Source organism: Bos mutus, chromosome X (assembly GCF_027580195.1).
Source record: "Bos mutus isolate GX-2022 chromosome X, NWIPB_WYAK_1.1, whole genome shotgun sequence".
Taxonomy (NCBI): domain Eukaryota; kingdom Metazoa; phylum Chordata; class Mammalia; order Artiodactyla; family Bovidae; genus Bos; species Bos mutus.
The window spans coordinates 96804477-96830456 of record NC_091646.1 but is presented as its reverse complement, the minus strand read 5'-3'; the positions used below and the strand labels follow the sequence as shown (position 1 = coordinate 96830456).

General features: G+C 38.5%; 1 long non-coding RNA gene across 1 annotated transcript; it reads left to right on the top strand.

Annotated features, from left to right (window-relative positions):
• Window positions 1–474: 474 nt before the first annotated feature.
• Window positions 475–20734, top strand: LOC138986358 (uncharacterized). Its single transcript, XR_011463190.1, has 4 exons — window positions 475–722; window positions 1185–1237; window positions 2119–2225; window positions 20209–20734. It is a non-coding gene; the product is annotated as an uncharacterized lncRNA (long non-coding RNA).
• Window positions 20735–25980: the final 5246 nt, after the last annotated feature.

The following is a 25980-nucleotide window of genomic DNA, read 5'->3' as shown; positions in this document are numbered from 1 at the left end:
TTCATTTTTTGTTGTTGTTGTTGTTTTATGTTTCACATATGAGTGAAATCACACTATTTGTCTTCTCCATCGGACATTTCATATAGCATAATACCCTCACGGTCTATTCACATTGTTGCAAATGACAATATTTCATCTTTTTTATTGCTGAGAAGTATTCCATTGTGTATATACAGCATATCTTCTTTATGCATTCGTCTGTTGACGTGCACTTAAGTTGTTTCCATATCTTGGCTCTTGTAAACAATGCTGCAATGAACATAGGCATGCATCTATCTCCAACTATCCCACTTGTGAGTATTTATCCAAAGAACATGAAAACACTGATCTGACTTTTGACTAATGCAGATATTAGTGTAACCTCTACCATTATTGTGATATAAAACACTTCCATCACTCCAATATGTTCCTTCATGTTTCTTTTGCAGTCAATCCCTCCTCACCCCAACCCCACCCCTACCCCTGTCACCTAGGCCTTAGCAATTGCTGATCTGCCTTCCATAGTTAATTATGGTTGGTGGTTTAGTCACTAAGTCATGTCTGACTCTTGTGATCCCATGGACTGTAGCCCAACAGGCTCCTCTGTCCATGAAATTTTCCAGGCAAGAATACTGGATTGGGTTGCTGTTTCCTTCTCCAAGGGATCTTCCTGACCCAGGGATTGAACCTGTGTCTCTTGCACTGCAGGCAGATTCTTTACCGACTGAGCTACCACGGAAGAGGTTAGTGATTTCCTTTTATTTCTAGTTCTCGGAAAATCCTTATTAGGAAAGGATGCTGAATTTTATCAAATGTGTTTTGTTGATCTATTTGTATGACCATTTTTCTCTCCTATAGTCTCTTAATGTAGTAAATTTTATTAGCATTTTTAGTAATATTAAAATAACTCTTGGGATAATACCAATTTGGTAATGACGATTTTTTTTAACAAGACTATATTTAGATTGTTGTTAGTTTGTTGATGAGTAGTATGTCCATGTTCATTCGTGAATTGTTCCTATAACTTTTCATAGAGTTCTCTTTGGAAGGAAGTTATTATGCAAGTCCACAGTTAAGGAGTGGAGACTTACGCTCTCCCTCCTTAAAGGAGGAAGACTTACATAAATTATTTGGAATTCTGCACAAAAGATTTTTTCTTCTCCCTTAACTTTTCTTTTTTTTTTTTTTTCTGCCACACCCTGCAGCTTGCAGGATCTTAGTTACTGCAACAAGGGATTGAAACCGGGCCCACAGCATTGTAAGTGCCAAGTCCTAACTACTGGACCACCAAGGAATTCACTAATTATTTATTTATTAATATCACTGTGGACTCATGTATACTTATTTTATATTTTGAGTTATAATTCAATACTATGTTATTTATTTTGTTACTCAAATGCTGGCTTCTGTGTTCCTTTGGCATACCCAAACCATTGAACTATTTTGTTTTGTTTCATTGTTTTTTCAAACACTTTCTTTCTGGCATTAAATGGTTTATTGTGTACATTTTCGACCCCAGTCCTAGAATCAGCTATTTCTCCAATGAGCCCAGTTCTATAACTTTTTAATACACTATTTAAAAGTTGCTATTAAGGTTATTATGCTATCACCAAATAAATTGGAGGAAATATTCCTTCTTTTCCTCTACTGGAAAATTTGATTATTGGAATTCTTTGTTATTTCACATTTTCTGCAACTTCCCTACAAAGCCATTTGGTTCTAGTGTGTTTTCTGATAGGATAACTTAAACTATTGATTTTGTATTTCATGGGTTTCTGTTTGTCTAATTGAACCAGTTTAGATAGGTTACATTTTTCTAAAAACTTTTTTTTCCCATTTCACCTAATATTTTAAATTTGTTAACAAAATTATTCAGAACATGGTTTTATCTTTTTAATCACTCTACAGTGTAATTGTATCTGTAATTGTGTCATCTCTTTCACTCCTAATATTGCCTCCTCTATTTTGTTTTATTTATTAATATGATCAGAGATCTGTGCAAGTAATTAGTCTTTTCAAATAATTGTTTTGTAGGGATTTGTTGGCCTCTCTTTTCCTATTTTATTTATTTATAATCTTTATTATGTATTCCTCACTGTTTTGGGGAGGTTTATTATGTCATTCTTTTTTTATTCTTAGGTTGGATGCCTGGTTAATTATTTTTAAATGATTCATCTTTTTGAATAAACATACTGAAGGCTATAAAGTTCCTCTAAGTACCACTTCAGCTATATTCTGCAAATTAGGTATGTGTAATTTTGTCATATAGATTGAAATATTTTATAATTTTATTATGATTTTTTTCTGACTTAAAGATTATATTAAAAATACTTTTAAATCTCCAGATTCTTTCATTCTTTACTCATCCAACCATTATTTGTCACAAAATACCAGGAACTGCTCTAGTCACTAACCATATGACAATAAATAAAGCAGAGTAAAGGTTACATGCTCCAGGAGTTTACATTCTAGTGAAGTGAGAGAGATTATAAAATAAATAATGTTTTAGATGGCATGAAATGATTTAGAGAAAAATTAAGTAGGGAAAAGGGATAAAGAATGAGTTATGGATACAGTGTTGAAGGCCTCAGTGAAAAAAGTAATATTTGTAAGGTGACTTCAGGGAGATGGAGAAAGTGTTAAAATATCTGCAGGAAGGAACCTGACAGAAGAAACAACCTGTGTACAGTTCAGAGATTGAGTTCAGTTCAGTTCAGTCGCTCAGTCGTGTCCGACTCTTTGCGACCCCATGAATCACAGCACACCAGGCCTCCCTGTCCATCACCAACTCCCGGAGTTCGATTCCCGGGTTGGGAAGATCCCCTGGAGAAGGGAAAGGCTACCCACTCCAGTATTCTGGCCTGGAGAATTTTGTGGACTGTATAATCCATGGGGTCGCAAAGAGTCGGACACGACTAAGCAAATTTTGCTCACTATTTTAGATATAATACCCTATTTCTTTTGGTATTTATTCAAGCTACTTATACATGCATACTTTATTTAGTCTCTTACACATTTTCCAACTCTTTGTCTCTCTGAGCTGCTTTCAGGAGAATTCTTATGGATCCATCTTGCATTTCTTCTTTTCTCTTAAGCTGTTTAATTTGTTGTTTAACTCACCATCAAAATTTTGATTTTAATTATTTTAGTTTTCATTTCTACAAATCTCTTGATTCTATTTTAGATCTGCATTCTTATTTTTTATTTTTTCTTTATTTCTTATTTAAAATTTTAAACCTATATTTCATGTTTTGAAATATATAAGAGTGTTAGTTTCTCAGTCATGTCCAATTCTTTGCTATCCCATGGACTGTAGCCTCCCAAGCTCCTCTGTCCATGGAATTCTCCAGGCAAGAATACTGGAGTGGGTTGCAATTCCCTTCTCTAGGGGATCTTCCTGACCCAGGGATCTAACTCAGGTCTCTTGCATTGGAGGCAGATTATTTACCATCTGAGCTACAGGGAAGCCCAATTTTGAAATATACAACCATAGTTATTCTACATTCCGGTTGTAAGAATTCCAATATTGGAATTCTTTGCACACTGGGTTCTGCCTCTTAATTATGGTAACTAGTTTCTGTGGCTTTTTTTTTTTTTTTTTTTTTCTGTGATCTCATGTCCCTTAGATTGTTATTTTTGGGAATTATTTGAGGACTGGGTTACAGTTGTTTCCCCCAAGAAGGATTTTTTTTATTCTGCCAGTAATCTAGGGGTTCAGAGCCTATCTTAAAGGCTTCTCTTGAAGTTTCTGGTTATGTGAATTTGGGCTACAGACATATGTGAGGAGTGCTTTTGTTAAATATTCTCAGGGCAGATTGTATTGCCCCTGCATACAAGGTGAATGTCAACACAGGCAACTTTACTTGTTGTCCCTTTGGTGTGCCAGGTTTATTTCTCATTACCATTATGTGGAACATCTGTCCTTTCTGGATCCTAGCTTTAACCTGAGAGTTGTATTAGACTCCAGCCTTGGGCAAGCCTTAGGCTCTGCTCCTGTCCCTGTGACTTTCATAGCAGCAGAGAATGCTCTGTTCAAGGTCATCAAGGTTTACAGATGCCCTGAGGATAAATCTTACCTTTATTTCTCTTACATCTTGGGAATTCTATTTTCATTTCATTTTACCTTTTTTGTCTTTTGTCTATTCTTTATTTCTTGCTAGATCAGTGGTAACATTTAAAAAAGATGTTTATATTCTATGCTACTTTTTCTTATTTTCCTTAGAAGGAATGTTCAAGGTCTCAAGTCTGTCATATTGCTTCAAATAAAAGCCACTTCACAGATGCTCTCCTTCCCTATCTGTATATTGTTTTTCTCTTTTATGTATTTCATATGTAAATATGAAATATATAGTTTCATTTTGATCCCCTGCCAAAAGATTATATCCTACAAAGAAAGAGGTAACTGTGGTAATAAGTTTAACTTGATAATTTTTTGTAAAAATTAGAGATAAACAATATTTTAATATGTCACGGGAAAATATCCAATTATACTTTCATCTGTGTCTACTAGAAATCAGCAAAATATTAACATAGTTATTAGTATAAAATGTGGACAACCATTTTTCAAATTGATAGTCTGAAAACTAGAGGTAAAAACCACTCAGTTTATTCTCTATTTTAATGTTAGATTTCTTCTCACTTTCTCTGAATATACCAGGAAATTGACAAGTAATGTGACAGAGACATGGAGAATACACTACCCTTAACTTCTTTCTGATTTCTCCCTAGACATTAATTTCTATTTCAACAACTATGGAATACTTAAAAGCTTATGGAACTTTTTATACTTAAAAGTTTATGGAATTTGATTATCAAAAATTGGAAACTTTTAAAATACTGATGATAAGTTCCTTGACAAAGAGAAGCTTATTTTCTATTAAGAGGTTGGAGTAAAGAAAAGCAAAGTATTATCTCTATATTCAAGGATCTCACTGGGTGGTAGTTCAGCCTAACCAACATAAACATAAATTACATTGGTATAATGAATAGGCATTTATAAAAAGCATTAAGATATCACATGGGAAATATCTCTGATCTAATATCAGAGGATTGAAGTGTTGAACCATGATGTACTTTGTAGAACAATGAGAAACTGAGTAGGGGAGAAATGGTGAGAACTCACCAATTATCCCATCTATAATTTATAATCTGCTTTGTAATTAAGTTAGGCTGTAGACAGGTTCTGGTAAATGGACAATGCGTGAAAGTAGTGTAAGTCTCCACTTAGCTAAGGCAGTCAAGAGTGGGGGTGCCTCTTTCATCCTGCTTTTCCTGCTGACCTAGCCTGTGTGGTCTGGATGGTGTGGCAACAATATGGAGAAGGTCTGACCAGTCTTCATTAGACTTCACAAAAGTGAAAAAAAAATGTGTTTAGTTATGAGATATCTGGCTATAGCTGCAGGTAACGTTAATTACCAAGGTCATAATTTGTGATCCACCAAATCAGATCCCAACAGTGGGATTTGAGAAGGAGTGGTTTATTTGGCAGGTGACACCAGGACACACCAGTGAGGAAGTAAGATGGTGAGGTGGTAGTGGTGATGTTTTAGTCACTCAGTCGTGTCTAACTCTTGCAACCCCATGGACTGAAGCCCACCAGGCTTCTCTGTCCATGGTATTCTCCAGGCAAGAATACTGGAGCAGGTTGCCATTTCCTTCTCCAGGGGATCTTTCTGACCCAGGGATCGAACCCGGGTCCCCTGCATTGCAGGCAGATTCTTTACTGACTGAGCTACAAGGGAAGCCCCAAGATGGTGAGGAGATGATCTTAATAAAAAGTTTGCTTTCAAGTATTTGCTATGGGTAGCTTGAGTTTCATCCTGCTGGAGAATTCTGAAGGACAGTATGGACTATGCATTTCAGAGTTATTCCTAAGTGATTACTAGAGGATGATGGGAGTGTGAGTTTTTATGCACCAGCTTCTGTTAGTCATTGATTAAAGTTTTCTCCTGGGAGGTGTTGATTTCCCAGCACTTTCTGCCTGACATACAGGTGAGAAAATGGGCTTTGATGGTCAGAGAAAACTCTCAGTCAAAGAAATGCAGGTGGGCACAGCATGGTTTCACTTGTATGAAGGTACAATACAACATGCCATATCCTGGGAAGTGTCATGTGAGAGGCTATAAGGCATCATATAAAGCTGAAGAGATAACATGGCATCCAATCATGGAGGCTCTTCTTTGCCATATGAGGACCTTTTGTCTTTCAGTCTTGTCAGTGGTAGAAAACTGTGGATGGATTTTAAGTGTAGAAGTGATGTGGTCAGATTTGTACTCTAGATTGGTCACTCTAGATGGTATTTGGAGAATGGAATTGAAGTGGACCAATTCAGTGATTGTTATAGCTCTCCAGTGATGAGACCACAGGAGTTGAAACTATGACAATGGTAACAGAGATAATACTGATAAAAGTTAACATTATTTAGATGTCAGCCTGGTGATGCAGTGGTAAAGAATCTGCCTGCCAAGCAGGAGATGTAAGTTCGATTACTGGGTCAAGAAGATCCCAGGAGGAAATAGCAACCCACTCCAGTATTCTTGCCTGAGGAATCCCGTGGACAGAGGAGCCTGAGAGGTCCATAGGATCACAAAAGAGTCGGACACTTTAGCAACTAAACAACAACAACAAATGTGCCAAATATATAATTTTTAGTGTAATAAGTCATTTAATACAAATATCATATGAACGGAAATTATTATTATGTGCATTTTTAGGAAACCACAATGGAGAAAGCTTAAGTACTTTGTTGAAGATCAGATTTAAGAGTTAGATGAGCTTGGAATAAACCCAGGATAAGTTGTTCCAGAGTTTACATTCTTAATAAGCTCAACACTGGCTGTTGATAACAAAAGAATAGATTTGTTTACATTATTTGATAAAATAAGCAAATCATGGTGATTTTTTTCTAAGGAAAAGGAAAATGTGAAGGATGACTCTAACATTTCTACCATAGGTAAAAGGTTAGATGCACATTTATAAGCAGTATTTTTAAAAGAGAAAACTCTTCATTGCACAAAATGTTGCTAAGAGACATTTAACAACAAAAACAAAAAGCTTCTGGAGTTTATTTTATCCCTACGGTTGTAATAAAAGAAATGAATCCCTGAACTACACTAATTTCTTCCAAGAAACTTGGATCCAAAGAGCTAAAATATGAAATAGTTCAATGACAGAATCGTATTTTGTTTACTGGCAATTTGGCAGGTAGAGTCTTCTGACCTAGGAAAATGGTCCTGTATGTAGGAAGGGCTTATTTTTTGTCACGATGTGAAAAGCAAACCTACCCCACTCCAGTACTTTTGCCTGGAAAATCCCATGGATGGAGGAGCCTGGTAGGCTGCAGTCCATGGGGTCGCTGAGGGTCGGACACGACTGAGCGACTTCACTTTCACTTTCCACTTTCATGCATTGGAGAAGGAAATGGCAACCCACTCCAGTGTTCTTGCCTGGAGAATCCCAGGGACGGGGGAGCCTGGTGGGCTGCCGTCTATGGGGTCGCACAGAGTCGGACCCGACTGAAGTGACTTAGCAGCAGCAACATGAATAAGATTAGTAGCCTTATTTGTAATGATCATTCCACACGGATTTAAATTTTAAGTATATTTCATAAAGACAAAGATGGCCACACTCCAATATTCTTTCTCTTAAGATGGCTGAAATTATATGGAATTTGATCTTAAATATTACTTTTGGTGCTACTGACAGCCAAATAATCACTATGAGTATTGTTGTGGTTCTGCTGTATAGACTGAAGGTAATTACCATTCAGTCTTTGTTTGAAAGTACATTTCCTCAGATCAGTGCTCTAAAATATATATTTCACAGGCTAGGTGAGTGCTGTAGGAGAAACTTGTTAAATGTTAGTAGGAACTACAGTTGACCCTTGAACTACACAAATTTGAACAGTCAAGGTCCACTTATACATGGATTTTTTTCAATAAGTGCACACTACAGCACTACACAATCCATCATGGTTGGTTGAATCCAGGGATACAGAACCATGAATACAGAGTGCCAACTGTAAAGGTATATGTGGATTTTGGACTGCGAGGCTAAGCACCCCTAACTCCCATGTTGTTTGAGTCAACTGTATATTCTCTTTTAAGAGAACAAATAAAATTGACAATATTCTTGTTGAACTAATCTAGTTATAATTATTTTAATTGCAGTAAAAAAACACATAACATAAATTTACCATCCTAGCCATTTTTAAGACACAGTTCACTAGCATTAAGTATATTCACTTTATTGTGAAACAGATCTCCAGACTTTTTCATCTTGTAAATCTCAAACTCTATGCCCATTAATCAGCAGCTCCCCTTTCCTGCTTTCCCCTGGCCCCTGGAAACCATTATTTTCTGTTTCTATGAATTTGACTACTTAGATGTTTCATTTAAGTTAAATATACAGTACTTATATTTTGGGGACTGGATTAATTCACTTAGCATTGTATCCTCAAAGTTCATCTACGTTGTAGCATGTGACAAAATTTCCTTCTTTCTAAGACTCAATAATATTCCAGTGTATGTATATACTACATTTTATTTATCTGTGTATTTCTCAACAAACATTAGGTTTCTTCCATCTCTGGGCTCCTGTGAATCATGTTGCAATGAACATTTGGGTGCAAATATCTTTTTGATACCTTGCTATCAAGTCTTTTGGATATATACCCAGAAGGGAGATTTCTGAATCATATGGTAGTTATAGTTTTAATTTTTTGAGAAACCTCCATTCTGGTTTTTATGGCAGTTCCACCATTTTGCAATCCCACAACAATCTGCAAGGGTTCCATTTTCTCCACATCCTCTCCAACACATGTTATTTCTACCTTTTTGATAGTAAAGAAATGTGGAGTGATATCTCATTGTGGTTTTAATTTCTATTTCCTGAATGATTAGTGATGTTTATCATCTTTTCATACTTGGCCATTTATATATGCACCTTTGCATCTGAAGATGGATAAGCTCTATACAGTCAGACAAAAGAAGACCTGGAGCTAATTATGAGCTCCTTATTGCAAAATTCAGGGCTAAACTGAAGAAAAAAGGGAAAACCACTAGGCCATTCAGACATGACCTAAATCAAATCTCATATGATTATACAGTGAAGGTGACAAATAGATTCAAGGGATTAGATCTCATAGAGTGCCTGAAGAACTGCAGACAGAGGTTCATAGCATTATACAGGAGGCAGTAAATCATCCCAGAGAAAAAGAAATGCAAGCAGGAAAAGTGGTTGTCTGAGGAGGCTTTACAAATAGCTGAGGAAAGAAGAGAAGTGAAAGGCAGGGGAGAAATGGAAAAATATATACAACTGAATGCAGAGTTTCAGAGAATAGCAAGGAGAGATAAAAAGGCCTTCTTAAATGAACAGTGCAAAGAAATAGAAGAAAACAATAGAATGAGAAGGACAAGAGATCTCTTCAAGAAAATTAGAGTTATCAAGGGACCATTTCATGCAAGAATGGGCATGATAAAGGACAGAAACAGTCAGGACCTAATAAAAGTAGAAGAGATTAAGAATACACAGAACTATACAAAAAGGTCCTAATGAACAGGATAACCATAATGATGTGGTCATTCACCTAGAGTGAGACATTCTGTAGTGTGAAGTCAGGTGGGCCTTAGGAAACATAACAAAGCTAGTGGAGGTGATGAAATTCCTGCTAAGCTATTTGAAATCCTAAAAGATGACACTATTAAACTGCTGCACTCAATATATCAGCAAATTTGGAAAACTCAACAGTGAGCACAGGACTGAAAAAGGTCACTTTTCATTCCAGTCCTAAAGAAGGGCAGTGCCAAAAAATGCCAAAACTACCATCTGGTTGTACTCATTTCAATGCTATCAAGGTTATGCTCAAAATACTTCAAACTAGACTTCAGCAGTACATGAATTGAGAACTTCTGGATGTACAAGCTGGGTTTAGAAAAGGCAGAGGAACCAGAGATCAAATTGCCATCATTTGTTGAATCATAGAGAAAGCAAAGAAATTCCAAAAAAGCATCTACTTCTGCTTCATTGACTTCATGAAAGCCTTTGACTGTGGATCACAACAAACTGTAGAAAATTCTGAAAGAGATGGGAATACCAGACCACCTTACCTGTCTTCTGAGAAGCCTGTATGCAGGTCAAGAAGCAACAGTTAGAACCAGACATGGAACAACGGACTGGTCCAAAATTGGGAAAGGACTACAACAAGGCTATATATTGTCACCCTGTTTATTTAACTTTTATGCAGAGTACATCATGTGAAATGCCAGGTTGGGTGAATTACAAGCTAGAATCAAGATTGCCAGGAGAAACATCAACAACCTCAGACACGAAGATGATGCCATTCTAATGGCAGAGTGTGAGGAGGAACTAAAGAGTTTCTTGATGGAGGTGAAAGAGGAGAGTGAAAAAGCTGGCTTGAAACTCAACATTCGAGAAACAAAGATCATGGCATCCGGTCCCATCACTTCATGGTAAATATTAATTGAAGGGGAAAAAGTGGAAGCAGACACATGTTTTATTTTCTTGGGCTCCAAAATCACTGCTGACAGCGACTGAAGCCATGAAATTAAAAGGCATTTGCTCCTTGGAAGGAAAGCTATGACAAACCTAGATGGTGTATTCAAAAGCAGAGACATCACTCTGCTATTCAAAAGCAGAGACATCACTCTGCTGACAAAAGTCCGTATAGTCAAAGGTATGGACTTTTCCAGTAGTCATGTACAGATATGAGAGCTGGACCATAAAGAAGGTTGAGCGCTAAAGAATTGATGCTTTTGAATTATGGTGCTGGAGAAGACTCTTGAGAGTCCTTTGGACCACCAGGAGATCAAACCAGTTAATTCTAAAATAAATCAATCCCGAATACTCATTTGAAAGACTGATACTGAAGTTGAAGCTCCAATACTTTTGCCACCTGATGCGAAGAGCCAACTCATTGGAAAAGACCCTGATGCTGGGAAAGATTGAGGAGAAGGGAGTGGCAGAGGATGACATAGTTAGATAGCATCACTGATTCAATGGACATGAATCTGAGCAAACTCTGAGAGATAGTGAAGAACAAGGAAGTCTGGCCTGGTGCAGTCCATGGGGTTGCAAATGGTCAGACACAACTTAGCTACTGAACAACAACAACAAAATATCCCCTTTTGAGAAATATCTATTAATGTCCTGTTCCATTTTTAATTGGGTTATGTTTTGTTGTCAAGTTGTAGTTCTATCTATATTCTGGATATCAATCCTTTATCAGATATATGATTTGTAAATATTTTCTCCCATTAGATGTTTCTTATTTACTCTGTTGATTGTTTCCATTGATGCACAAAGGTTTTAGATTAATGTCTATTTTTGCTCTTTTTGTTTGTGCTTTTTGTATCATATTCAAGAACTCATTGCCAAGTCTAATGTCATGAAGCTTCCCAATGTTTTCTTCTAGTTTTATAATTATAAGTCTTATGTTTAGTTCTATAATCTACTTTGATTCAACTTTTGTATATAGTGTAAGAAAAAGGTCCGTTTTCCATTTTTGAATGTGGATATCCATTACCCAACACCATTTGTTGAAGAGACTGTCTTTTCCCCATTGAGTGGTCTTAGCACCCTGGCTGAAGATCATTTGATAATGTATGTGGAGGTTGATACTGGGATCTTTGTTCTAGTCTATTGGTCTATTTGTCTGTCTTTATGACAGTATCATGCTGCTGGTTTTATTACTGTAGATTTGTAATATGTTTGGAAATTAGGAAGTATAATGCCTACAAATTTGTTCTTCTTTCTTAAGGTTGTTTGGTTATTTAGGTTCCATTGAGATTCCATCAGAATTTTAGGATATTTTTCTATTTCTGTGAAATAAATATTGTTGAGATTTGTATAGAAATTGCATTGAATAGGAAAATCACTTCAGACCTTATGGACATTTTAACAATATTAAATCTTCCAGTCCATGAACACAGAGTGTCTTTCATTTATTTGTGTCTTCTTTACTTCCTTTCAGCAGTGTTTTGTAATTTTCAATGTACAAATCTTTCATATCCCTGTTTAGGTTTATTCCTAGGTATTTCATTCCTTTTGATGATATTGTAAATGAAATTGTTTTCTTTATTTCATTTTCAAATTATTCTTTATAGTATACAGAAATGAAACTCAGTTGTTTGTGTTGATTTTGTATCTTGCTACTTTGTTGAATTCATTTATTCTAAGTTTTTTGTGGAATCTCAAGGGCTTTGTACGTAAAAGACCATGTCATCAGCAAATAGTAGATATACTGAGCTTGAAATGTCTAATTGCCTGGGGTCCTGATACCATAGCATTGGCTGTAAAAATTTATCAATCAGTTGATGGTTTTTTTTTTTCTATTGCATTATCCAGGGAAATAAGTACTTTGAGATTTAATTTCAATGACTCAGAAGAACTGACATCAAACTGTATCCAAATAGAAATGATGTGTCATTTCTATTTACTGATTCTAATTACTGACATTTCTATTTACTGATGCTTTTGCATCAATAAATAGAACTGAAGTTCAAGTTCTGTATCCCCAAGGATTATTTTTTACAGCACTCTGTGTAGAAAAACATTGCATAGTATGAAAGAAAATGTCATCACTGTTTCAGAAAGATATTTTTTAAGACTTTATAAATGAGATTAATGGTTAGCCAAGAGCAGTTTCATCTCACATTTAAGAAAACAATGTTTTGTCTATAGAATTATTTTAATCCCCACAACACAGCCATAGAAATGGCCATTGTCACTCCCCTTTACTAAGCTGAAGTGTGTTAAATTTTTAAGTATTCATTTGAGCTTATTTTTCCTAGTCTTTTCTACTTATAGAAGAGTTACAAACATTCCTAGCTTGTGAGTCTTTTTGAAACTTCCACCAGTAGAAAGCAGAGTCATTGTTTTCATGTAAATTTTAGGAAACTGGTATAATTTATCCAGAAAACAGTCTACTGACTATAAAAATAAATATGTAAGCAATGATTTGCAGATTATGAGCCAACCATCCATTGAATTCCACAGGCAGTCAACAAAGAACACCTGCCTGAGAAGCACAGCAGGAAAATAGGCAGCAGGTGCCACACCCCTGGTATTTGCTTAGAGTAAAACAATCTCTGGCTCCATTGAGGCAGAAAGAGGGTGTTCTTTCTTGAAGCTGTTATTTTTCTGTTCTCTGTAAATGCAGAATTATATCCATAGTTTATTTATAAAAGGATTAAGAATATCTCCACATTTCTTAACTGACACATTTTGAATACCTATCAGTGTTTCAAATTTACTAAAATTGCTGCTTATCTAATTCCTGGCTGACTGATTACTTGTGAAACTTTATTTTCAGTCATTTAAGCTTTCAGTGTATCTTGGAAAATCATAATAAAAAGAAGGCAATATTTACAGGACAATAGAATTTGAATTCAAAATGACCATTTCAAGCCATGACTCTTCTCTAACTACCTGTAAGATCCTGACTTAACATCACAGTTTATTTCTTATTTGCAAAGTAGGTTTGCTGTGATTATTAAACACATATGGCTCAAGATATAATTGCTGAATGTATGAAAGTGAAAGTTGCTCAGTGGTATCTGACTCTTTGTAACCCCATGGACAATAGCCTGCCAGGTTCTTCTGTCCATGGAATTCTCCAGGAATTCTACTGGAGTGGGTAGCCCTTCCCTTCTCCAGGGGATCTTCCCAACCCTGGATTGGTAGCCATTCCCTTCTCCAGGGGATCTTCCCAACCCTGGATTGGTAGCCCTTCCCTTCTCCAGGGGATCTTCCCAACCCTGGATTGGTAGCCATTCCCTTCTCCAGGGGATCGTTCCAACACAGGGATCGAAACCAGGTTTTCTGCATTATAGGTGGATACTTTACCAACTTTACCAACTTTCTATTTCTATGCATTGGACTAGGAGATATACCTAGGAAAGACCACCAGGAAAGCCCAAGAATACCCGAGTAGGTAGCCTATTCCTTCTCCAAGGGATCTTCCCAACCCAGGAATCAAACCAAAGTCTCCTGCATGGCAGGCGGATTCTTTACCAGCTGAGCTACCAGGAAAGCCCTAGCAAGTATATGAATATGTTGAAAGTATGGTAGGTGCTGCTGCTGCTGCTGCTGCTGCTGCTAAGTTGCTTCAGTTGTGTCCAACTCTGTGTGATCCCATAGACGGCATCCCACCAGGCTCCGCCATCCCTGGGATTCTCCAGGCGAGAACACTGGAGTGGGTTGCAATTTCCTTCTCCAATGCATGAAAGTGAAAAGTGAAAGTGAAGTTGCTCAGTCGTGTCCGACCTTCAGCGACCCTATGGACTGAAGCCTTCCAGGCTCCTCCATCCATGGGATTTTCCAGGCAAGAGTACTGGAGTGGGGTGCCATTGCCTTCTCCTTGTTAGGTGCTATTTTATGCTAAAAATACTTCAGGAATACCAAGATATAATATTTGATTTGAAGTGTTCCTTAAGGATCACCTATCACAATCATATATTTAGCTGGTGAAGAAATTGAGTGAATTGTTGGCAATTATGAAATTACTGGTGGCAGAATTAAAGTATGTATCTAGATTTCCTAATGTTCAAATTTTCATAGACATTTTTAAATTCTAGTTCTTAAAGATAATTTTATTGCATAAAAAAGGAAAAGAAATTGTTGAAAGCAGTTCCTGACTACTCATGGCAATTTATTAGTTGTGATATTATTTTCATGAATAAATAATCCAATAAATAAACATTACAGTAACTCTGGATGTTAGTTTTAGCATGGGATAAAATGACCAGATGGTTCATTTCAATGTAAAAATACTATCCTTGCTTATTTTAAAACTTTTCAGAATCTAAAATAAAGTACTTTCTTCTGATTTAGGAGAGAAAAACACAGTAAAAGTGCAACTGTTGAGAGTGGGCAGGACTGTGCTGGGGTAAGGTTGATATTACAATGTCACAGAATTTTATCTTGTAACAAACAGGGGATGGATCCATCCTGATTTTTCCATTGGAAAAGTAAATCCAAGCAATAAAATAAAAGAAAATATTTCGTATTATTTTGAAAAGTAATGATTTTTGTATTGCTTTATCAAGTATATATACTTGCTCATATTGATTATAAATTCAAAGCATACATGTATGTATGTATTTCACTTTGCCTCATTTAGATCATAGACTGGTACTGGTTGCTCCAGTACTATCCTTAAACTAGGTGCCATTCATACTACTGAGCATATTACACATGCTAAGCTAATTTACCTTTAGAGTTATCCAATGGGATATGTATCATCTTCACTTTTGGTTGAAGAAGTTGAGGCTCATAGTAGTTAAGATGTTTGTTGATACTATGGAATCAAAGTTTTGTTTTCTTTTTGAAAATATTGGGTTGTAATTCTGTGAGGTCAGTGTGCCTCATTTAGGCCACAGGATAGTCTAGCAGAAACCTCACACTAACTCCCACAGGGAGGGTCATGGATTGGAGAAGAATAAGGATTGATGTTCAGCCAGTAAGAACCAATTGAGCTAAAATGACTGAGTTTTTTGTTTAATCTTTTGGCTACACCCCACAGCTTGTGGGATGTGAGATCTTACTTCCCCAACCGGGGGTTGAATTTGCACCCCTTGCACTGGAAGGCAGAGTCAACCACTGAACCACTAGTGGTTACACAGGCTGAGTTCATTTACATTTAGAGTTGCCCAATGGAATATGTATCATCTTCAGTTTTGGTTGAAGTCCACCAGGGAAGTCCCCTAAAATGACTGTTAACATTTGGAAAGATTTCTCTCCTACATGCCTTGCTCCAGCCTGTCTGACATCACTTTACCTAGGAATTCATAGATTTCTCCACAAACCAGTATTCTGCCCTACATCGAAAAAGGTTGCTGTATCCTGCTGAGGGCTTTGCCCAACAGCAAAGAAGTGAGGGTGGGGAATTGGCTATCACCTGCTTTCTCATTCCATTGGTCAAATCTACCTGGAAGCCCCAAGAACAAGGGAGTGTGTGATATACAGCTTATAGAGGTTAGCATCCTGGGGCACAGAACCAAGCAGGGGAGGAGGTGAGATTGGATATGGGGCAGATGGAGTATAACCAGCATGGCAGTGGAATGGAAGATCATTATAGGAATTAAAATGAACTCTAAAGAGATACATACATCTGCAGTTCTAGCACAGCTGAGTTTATGGCCCAATGTTCATGTCTGGTATAGCAATCCTAAATTAAGAGAAAGAAAGCAGAGGATGTGAGTTTCAACTTTTTCAAGGGCTAATAGGTTTATGTTGTAATTGTTTCCTCTTCTCATCTAAAGGCCTCTGTATTAACTCTTATGGCATCTATATAGATGCAGGGCCCTGAATTTTGCAGGGCCTTGAATTTGTCATTCTCCAACTGTTGCAAAATATCAATACTCACTTCACGTTTACTAACAGTCACATTGTTGAAGTGTGAACATCTGCTGAGGAGAAGGATTTATGACAACAGTCTTTGGAGTTAGACAGTGGGACTAATGGCTTTCCAGAACCCTGGGATGCTGAGTCATGGGTATTTTTTAGGGCGACCTCTTTAGGCAGACCTTAGTTTCTCTTGCTGAATAAGTATGTAAACATGCTCTTGTTCAGTTTTGTTCAAGGGACAAAATATCTAGTATTTATAACCACCTTTTAAATAGAAACATATAGACTTTTACATTAAGTCTTCTAGGAAGATGATGTAAGCGTGATTATAAAAGAGCAGTAATATAAAAGCCTGAGTATAAAAAAGCCGAAATTTGAGGGTTTTTAAACCCTGACAGGAATTTACTTGCATGAGAGTATCACAGGAAGCTGTATGTGATAGAATAAAGTTGAATTCAGTGAAAACCATGTAAATGAGCCTTAAATGAGCTCTGTGTTACCTATGCCATCACTGTACTTCCGTTAAGTTCTACATAGTTGTCTAATTAATTTGGAAATTATGTTATTTTCATGCTTTAGTTTTCTAGGGCTGCTGTAACAAAATCCACAGACTGGGTGGCTGAAATGACAGAAATATATTTTCTCACAGTTCTGCAGGCTAGTTCAAGGTGTCAGTGGATTTGTTTATTCTGACCCCTCACTCCTTGGTTTGCAGATGGACACCTCCTTCCTGTGAATTTACATGGTTATCCCTACATCTGTGTTGTTTGTGTCCTAATCTCTTCCTATAAGGACGTTAGTCATATTGGACGGAGAAGGCAATGGCACCCCACTCCAGTACTCTTGCCTGGAGAATCCCATGGACGGAGGAGCCTGGTAGGCTGCAGTCCATGGGGTCGCTAAGAGTCGGACACGACTGAGCAACTTCATTTTGACTTTTCACTTTTCATGCATTGGAGAAGGAAATGGCAACCCACTCCAGTGTTCTTGCCTGGAGAATCCCAGGGACGGAGGAGCCTGGTGGGCTGCCGTCTATGGGATCGCACAAAGTCAGACATGACTGAAGTGACTTAGCAGCAGCAGCAGTCATATTGGATCAGAAGCTGCCCTAATGGCCCCACTTAATTATCTTTTTAAAGACCTTATCTCCAAACACAATCACATTCTGAGTTACTGGAGGGTTAAGGCTTCAACATATAATTTTGGAGGAGTGAGACACAATTGAATCCATAACACTCCATGAGCTTCATTATCACTTTTCTGTAATACTCTAAATAAACTGTATCCAGTATGTACTGCATAGTTACATAGCAACAGTATGGCACATTTTAGTCTATGCAATGCCTGTTCAATATCCATTCAGTTCAGTTCAGTTCAGTCCCTCAGTCGTTTCTGACACTTTGAGACCCCATGAATCGCAGCACGCCAGGCCTCCCTGTCCATCACCAACTCCTAGAGTTCACTCAAACTCATGTCCATCGAGTCAGTGATGCCATCCAGCCATCTCATCCTCTGTTGTCCCCTTCTCCTCCTGCCCCCAATCCCTCACAACATCAGGGTCTTTTCCAATGAGTCAACACTTCGCATGAGGTAGCCAAAGTATTGGAGTTTCAGCTTCAACATCAGTCCTTCCAATGAACACCCAGGACTGATCTCCTTTAGGATGGACTGGTTGGATCTCCTTGAAGTCCAAGGGACTCTCAAGAGTCTTCTCCAACACCACAGTTCAAAAGCACCAATTCTTCGGAGCTCAGCTTTCTTCACAGTCCAACTCTCACATCCATACATGACCACTGAAAAAACCATATCCTTGACTAGACGGACCTTTGTTGGCAAGGTAATATCTCTGCTTTTGAATATGCTATCTAGGTTGGTCATAACTTTCCTTCCAAGGAGTAAGTGTCTTTTAATTTCATGGCTGCAATCACCATCTGCAGTGATTTTGGAGCCCAAAAAAATAAAATCTGACACTGTTTCCACTGTTTCCCCAACTATTTCCCATGAAGTGATGGGACCAGATGCCACCATCTTAGTTTTCTGAATGTTGAGCTTTAAGCCAACTTTTTCACTCTCCTCTTTCATTTTCATCAAGAGGCTTTTTAGTTCCTCTTCACTTTCTGCCATAAGGGTGGTGTCATCTGCATATCTGAGGTTATTGATATTTCACCCAGGAATCTTGATTCCAGCTTGTGCTTCTTCCAGCCCAGCGTTTCTCATGATGTACTCTGCATAGAAGTTACATAAGCAGGGAGACAATATACAGCCTTCATGTACTCCTTTTCTTATTTGGAACCAGTCTGTTGTTCCATGTTCAGTTCTAACTGTTGCTTCCTGACCTGCATATAGGTTTCTCAAGAGGCCGGTCAGGTGGTCTGGTATTCCCATCTCTTTCAGAATTTTCCACAGTTTATTGTGATCCACACAGTCAAAGGCTTTGGCATAGTCAATAAAGCAGAAGTAGATGTTTTTCTGGAACTCTCTTGCTTTTTCCATGATCCAGCGGATGTTGGCAATTTGATCTCTGGTTCCTCTGCCTTTTCTAAAACCAGCTTGAATATCTGGAAGTTCACGGTTCACGTATTGCTGAAGCCTGGCTTGGAGAATTTTGAGCATTACTTTACTAGCGTATGAGATGAGTGCACTTGTGTGGTAGTGTGAGCATTCTTTGACATTGCCTTTATTTGGGATTGGAATGAAAACTGACCTTTTCTGTCAGGAAGCATTTAACAGGAGGCTTCCTGTGTGCTGCTTTGGATCTGTCAGGAATTCTCTGTTCCTTATTAATTCCTGAATATTCAGGAATTAAGAGGAGAGGCAAGCCTCTCCCGTGACTGAGGAATCCAGGCCTTTCCTTCATTAGTTTTTCTATACAGTGATAAGTACCCTCTTCCTTTTTATGAACCATATGGTAAAAGTGGTTATTTACAACTCTCTCTTTCATATGGATAACCTCATGTTTTCTTGATAACTTGTAAGTTTTGATGTTATCTCTGATGAAAATAACTATCTTGTAAGACAGTATAAATACCTACACAATGTTGAATAAAACACCTTTGCTCCATCAGAGCTCTGGTCCCCTTGTCTTTCTTTTTCTCTCTCACGGTATTTCTTTGCAGCACAGAGGCCCTCTGAGTTCACTTTCCTGCCCGGGCTTCTGAGACCCTCTCGAGAAGGTGCTCTGCACCTTCACCCCATCAAGAGGGCGCCTGAGGCCTCCATGAACAGAGCAAGCTCCATGCCAGGGGCTTTATTGGCTTTCTGCGTAAACCAAGGAATATCAGCCTCTTTTTCTCCTTTACTTTCTTATTGTTGACTCCGGACCACCAGGTTCCAGTCCATTAAAGGACCTCAACACTTCTCCAGTCCTGTGGCCACTGCTGAGCTTTCCAAATTTGCTGGCATATTGAGTGCAGCACTTTCACAGCATCATCTTTCAGGATTTGAAATAGCTCAACTGGAATTCCATCACCTCCACTAGCTTTGTTTGTAGTGATGCTTCCTAGAGCCCACTTGACTTCACATTCCAGGATGTCTGGCTCTAGGTGAGTGATCACACCATAGTGATTATCTGGGTCATGAAGCTCTTTTTGTACAGTTCTTCTGTGTATTCTTGCCACCTCTTCTTAATATGTTCTGCTTCTGTTAGGTCCATACTATTTCTGTCCTTTATTGAGCCCATCTTTGCATGAAGTGTTCCCTTGGTATCTCTAATTTTCTTGAAGAGATCTCTAGTCTTTCCCATTCTGTTGTTTTCCTCTATTTCTTTGCATTGATCACTGAGGAAGGCTTTCTTATCTCTCCTTGCTATTCTCTGGAGCTCTGCATTCAGATGCTTATATCTTTCCTTTTCTCCTTTATATGAAGGAGATATCAGAAGCTCTCCAGCTGCAATGGACCTCTCAGAAGTGTGGCGGAGAGGAGCTACCCCCTGCCCAAGGTCAGGGGCGGCAACTGAGAGTGCCATTCTGCATCGGCACAAGAGCGGCTGAGAGGAGCTACTCCACGTCCAAGGTCAGGGGTGGCGGTGGAGACGAGCTACCACACGGCAGAGGTCAGGGTGGTGGCTGAGAAGAGCAATCCCACGTCCAAGGAGTGGCGGCTGCACAGGCTCAGGAGGGCTGAGAGGAGCTACTCCACGTTCAAGGTAGGAGCAGTGGCTGCACTTTGCTGGAGCAGCCATGAAGAGATAGCCCACATCCAAGGTAAGAGAAACCCAAGTAAGATGATAGGTGTTGCGAGAGGGCATCAGAGGGCAGACACAGTGAAACCGTAATCACAGAAAACTAGCCAATCTGATCACACAGACCACAACCTTGTCTAACTCAATGAAACTAAGCCATGCCATGTGGGGCCACACAAGATGGATGGGTCATGGTGGAGAGATCTGACAGAATGTGGTCCACTGGGGAAGGGATTGGCAAACCATTTCAGTATTCTTGCCTTGAGAACCCCGTAAACAGTATGAAAAGGTAAAAAGGTAGGACACTGAAAGATGAACTCCCCAGGTCAGTAGGTGCCCAATATGCTACTGGAGATCAGTGGAGAAATAACTCCAGAAAGAATGAAGGGATGGAGCCAAAGCAAAAACAACACCCAGTTATGGATGGCACCGGTGATAGAAGCAAGGTTCAATGCGGTAAAGAGCAATATTGCATAGGAACCTGGAATGTTAGGTCCATGAATTAAGACAAATTGGAAGTGGTCAAACAGGAGATGGCAAGAGTGAACGTCGACATTCTAGGAATCAGCGAACTCAAATGGACTGGAATAGGTGAATTTAACTCAGATGACCATTATATCTACTACTGCGGGCAGGAATCCCTTAGAAGAAATGGAGTAGCCATCATGGTCAACAAAAGAGTCTGAAATGCAGTACTTGGATGCAATCTCAAAAATGACAGAATGATCTCTGTTTGTTTCCAAGGCAAACCATTCAATATCATAGTAATCCAAGCCTATGCCCCAACCAGTAACACTGAAGAAGCTGAAGTTGAACAGTTCTATGAAGACCTACAAGACCATTTAGAACTACCACCCGAAAAAGATGTCCTTTTCATTATAGGGGACTGGAATACGAAAGTAGGAAGTCAAGAAACACCTGGGGTAACAGGCAAATTTGGCCTTGGAGTATGGAATGAAGCAGGGCAAAGGCTAATGGAGTTTTGCCAAGAGAATGCACTGGTCATAGCAAATACCCTCTTCCAACAACACAAGAGAAGACTCCACACATGGACATTACCAGATGGTCAATACCGAAATCAGATTGATTATATTCTTTGCAGCCAAATATAGAGAAGCTCTATACAGTCAGCAAAAACAAGACCAGGAGCTGACTGTGGCTCAGATCATGAACTCCTTATTGCCAAATTCAAACTTAAATTGAAGAAAGTGGGGAAAACCACTAGACCATTCAGGTATGACCTAAATCAAATCCCTTATGATTATACAGTGGAAGTGAGAAATAGATTTAAGGGACTAGTTCTGATAGACAGAGTGCCTGATGAACTATGGGTGGAGATTTGTGACATTGTACAGGAGACAGGGATCAAGACCATCCCCATGAAAAAGAAATGCAAAAAAGCAAAATGGCTGTCTGAGGAGGCCTTACAAATAGCTGTGAAAAGAAAAGAAGTGAAAAGCAAAGGAGAAAAGGATGTCTCTCTAATATCCATTAATCTCTTCCTTTTCTTCAGACTACTGAGATATTCCTTCATATATCCACCTGTTTATGAAATCATTGGTACCAAGAAGTAAGCCTGTAATGACTTAGTTAAGTCAACATACTCCATCCTATTTGGCCACAGCCACTGGTGCAGTGCTGGACATACGATCTATGCCAAGCCAGTTACTGTGAAACTGTAGATTTCTTCCTTTCACTGTGGCAGATACTTTTTTTTCCTGAATATGGACAAGAAATCATGTAACCTTTGGAATTTTTGACAGCCATCTTGTGACCTGGATGGAAGCCAGGTCTCAGATGATGCTGCAGAAGGAGAGAGATGAAAAGGATCAGGGTTCTTGAAGAACACATTGCTCTACTGAATCAAATCATCCTTGAAATTCATTCCATATTAGGACTTTCCAGCTTTGTAAACTATTACATTTCCTTTACAATCTTAGCCATACTTAGCTCATCTTTTTTGATACAAGGCAGTGATGCTTTGTGCTTTCTGATCTTACAGGGATGACCTCCTGTCAAATCAACAAATATTTATTGTTCATCTGCTGTATGTGTGCCTGTCACTCTATTAGGTATAGGGGAGAAAATGTTATACAAATTAGATAACCTTTGCTTTCTTGAGACACAAACTTTCATTAAATAATCACACCAATATATAATTGTAACTTTGAATAGTATAATAAAAGAAATATTTGTTGTTGTTGTTGCTTAGTTGTGTCCAACCCCATGGACTGTAGGTAACCAGGCACCTCTGTTCATGGGATTTCTCAGGCAAGAATATTGGAGTGGGTTGTCATTTCATACTCCAGGGGATCATCCCAAACCAGGAATCAAGCCTGCATCTCTTTCATTGGCAGGAGGATTCTTTACCTCTGAGCCATCAGGGTAGCCCATAAAAGAAATATACTCAAGGTTACAAAAGACTATAAAAGGAGGAGCTCACCTAGTACTCATTCTAGTCAAAGTTTCCATAAGAAAGGGCTATTTACCCCAGAATTTGGAAGAGTACCAGTTAACTAGGTGACAGAAACATCAGTGACCAAGTTTTGAATCTCAAAGAAAGAAGGTATGGCATTTAAGAAAGTAAATGAATGCCAGGTGTGGTTCACATAGATTAAGTGGGGAGAGGATATGGCATGCATTCTTTTAAAAGGATACTCCTTGCAGGAGCCTAGGTCTGGAGCTTCCCTCAGGCAATTTATAAACAAATTGGTGGTTTAGTCCCTAAATCGGGTCAGACTCTTGCAACCCCGTGGACTGTAACCTGCCAGGCTCCTCTGTCCATGGGATTCTCTAGACAAGAATATTGGAGTAAGTTCCTATTTCCTTCTCTAGGGGATCTTCCCAACCCAGGAATCAAAACCGGGTCTACCTGCATTGCAGGCAGATTGTTTACTGACTGAGCTACCAGAGCTTTACTCCTGATAAACAAATTAGCTGCCATTATTTCATCCTCTTCCTTATCTCATTGGTGAGACAGTAGAAACTCATAAATTTCATGCTGAAACCATCCTGGACATCTCTTTCTCCACTTTACCTGGAAAATTAGGAATATTCAAGATATATAAGGATTAGTGCAGCATTTTAGTGTGTGCATGCATGTCTGTATGTGTGTGTTTACGAATGTGCATGTATTTATGAATGTCTGTGTGTCTATATGTGCTTATTTATTAAAATATGTGTGTGATATGTGTATATATTTATGAATGTGTATGTGCGTGTAGCAAAGTGACTAAGTAGAGGCTTCATTTTTGTCCATGCTATGGGACCAGGCCTAGACAAATATATATACCTTCAGAATCCATTATTATAAAGGGATTTTCCTCCAAGATTGTCAAAAGGTTAGCTTAGGATAAATGGAACATTTACCAAATTCTTCAAAGTTTGTTGCAAACATCAGCATCAGCTCTTTCTGGTTTCTTCTCTCTGACTCCCAAAAGAACATTTTAGACCTATTTTTCTGCCAAGAGTCAAGTTCCAAGAGCAGAAAGAAGTTATGGTTTGAACACAAAACAAACTCTGAACTGACCCTTTGAGTTCCAGACACTTTATTTTTAAAATATTTCTTCTCTCAAGGAAATCAATTTATAGACTTATTTCTTCCATATTAGAAAATATTGAAAATATTTGCCTCCAGGTTCCTTATGCAGGTGGATGTCAACAGCACAGTGTGATGAATATAGCAGAAGATTCAGGAAAAAGAACTGTTTGAGTAGACAATATTAGACAGCACCTTTACAGATAGCTACCAATCACAAATTTAATAACACAGTGGACATGCTTGATAAAATATTTTCAGTTATTGTATGCTATGAAGTAGAAGGAAATATAAGAAGTCATGCTTTCTCTTAAGTATGTTATATTTCTGAGTCATATAATACAACTGTGATTGCACTTATGCAAGTACAAGGTGAGAAATGTCAAGAAATTCTGGCAACCACCAGCAGCCAAGGAGAGGTATAGAAAGAGTCCTCCTCTAGAGACTGCAGAGAAAGCATGGCCCTGCTGACACCTTGATTTTGAACTTCAAGCGTTAAGAGCTGTTGTTTTAAGCCACCCAATTTATCATACTTTGTTATGGCAGTTCTGGTAAACTAACACAAGGCCCTATTGTGAAGTTCATGGAACATCAGATTTATAATTGATTCATTATACTGTCAACCAGCATCTCAAAAGGATTCTTAAGTCTCCTTTGAGTTGTTGGAAGATGATGTTCTGTAAGAATGGATTCTGATGGACCAATAAATTTAAGAAGTATTTCATATCTTAGGCTTTCCTGATGGCTCAGAGAGTAAAGAATCTGCCTGCAATGCAAGAGAAGCGGTTCAATCCCTGGGTCGGGGAGATTGCCTGGAGATGGAAATGGCAACCCACTGCAGTATTCTTGCCTGGAGAATTCCATAGACAGAGGAGCCTGATGGGCTACAGTCCATGGGGCCACAAAATGTTGGACATGACTGAGTGACTAACACTTTCCCTTTTCATATCTTAGTTCTAACTTAAAAATTCACACTAAGTTTTGGGGGTATCAAAGATTATAATAAGTAGAGACATGGACTTTATTCTGTTTACTCTGAATTTCTCAAGTGTATTTGATCAAAGATTCCTCTTTTCATCAAACAGCTTGTGACGTGTCCACAGACAAATGTGTTCTGAGAGTCTTGGGTCAGACATGCTAATGTAAGGAAGGACAGGTCCTTGAAGGAGTGTTCTGATCAAAGTTATATTTAGGAAAAAGATTCTGCAGATACAATGGAGAGGAGAGGAGCTGGAGGCAGGAAGGGTAGATCTGAGCAGAGATGAGGGTGGTGAAGAGAGAAAGATTAATGCTAAAGAGAAAACCAAGGGAGAAGGCCCAAGGAGTAGAGATGGTAGACGGCTTTCTCCTATTTACAAAATAACAACTACAGTGGATGCAAAATATATCCTTTTACATGTGGAATTCCTTTTGTCAAATTTTTGGATTAGTGTTCTGTATGGTATGGTAGGGACTTCCCTGGTGGCTCAGACAGTAAAGAGTCTGCCTGCAATGCAGGAGACGTGGGTCGATCCCTGGGTTGGGACAATCCCCTGGAGAAGGGCATGACAACCCACTGCAGTATTCTTGCCTGCAGAATTCCATGGATAGAGGAGCCTGGCCAGCTACAGTCCATGGGGTTGCAAAGAGTCAGACACAACTGAACGACTAATACATACACAGACACACAGACACACACATAATACTGTAGGAGTTGCCTTATTATTTTATTTCCTTTCTTTGGTTTGTTTATTTTACTTTAATATATATATATATATATATATATATATATATTTTACCTGAGTGTGGTATTGCTGATTACACATGCTCAAGAATTTAACCAATGACTTAGTCCCTGAAACAAGCAGATGAAAGGCATGAAAGAGAAGAGGTACTATCAAAGTATTCTTAAATTCCTTAAATCTCATTTCTGACCATG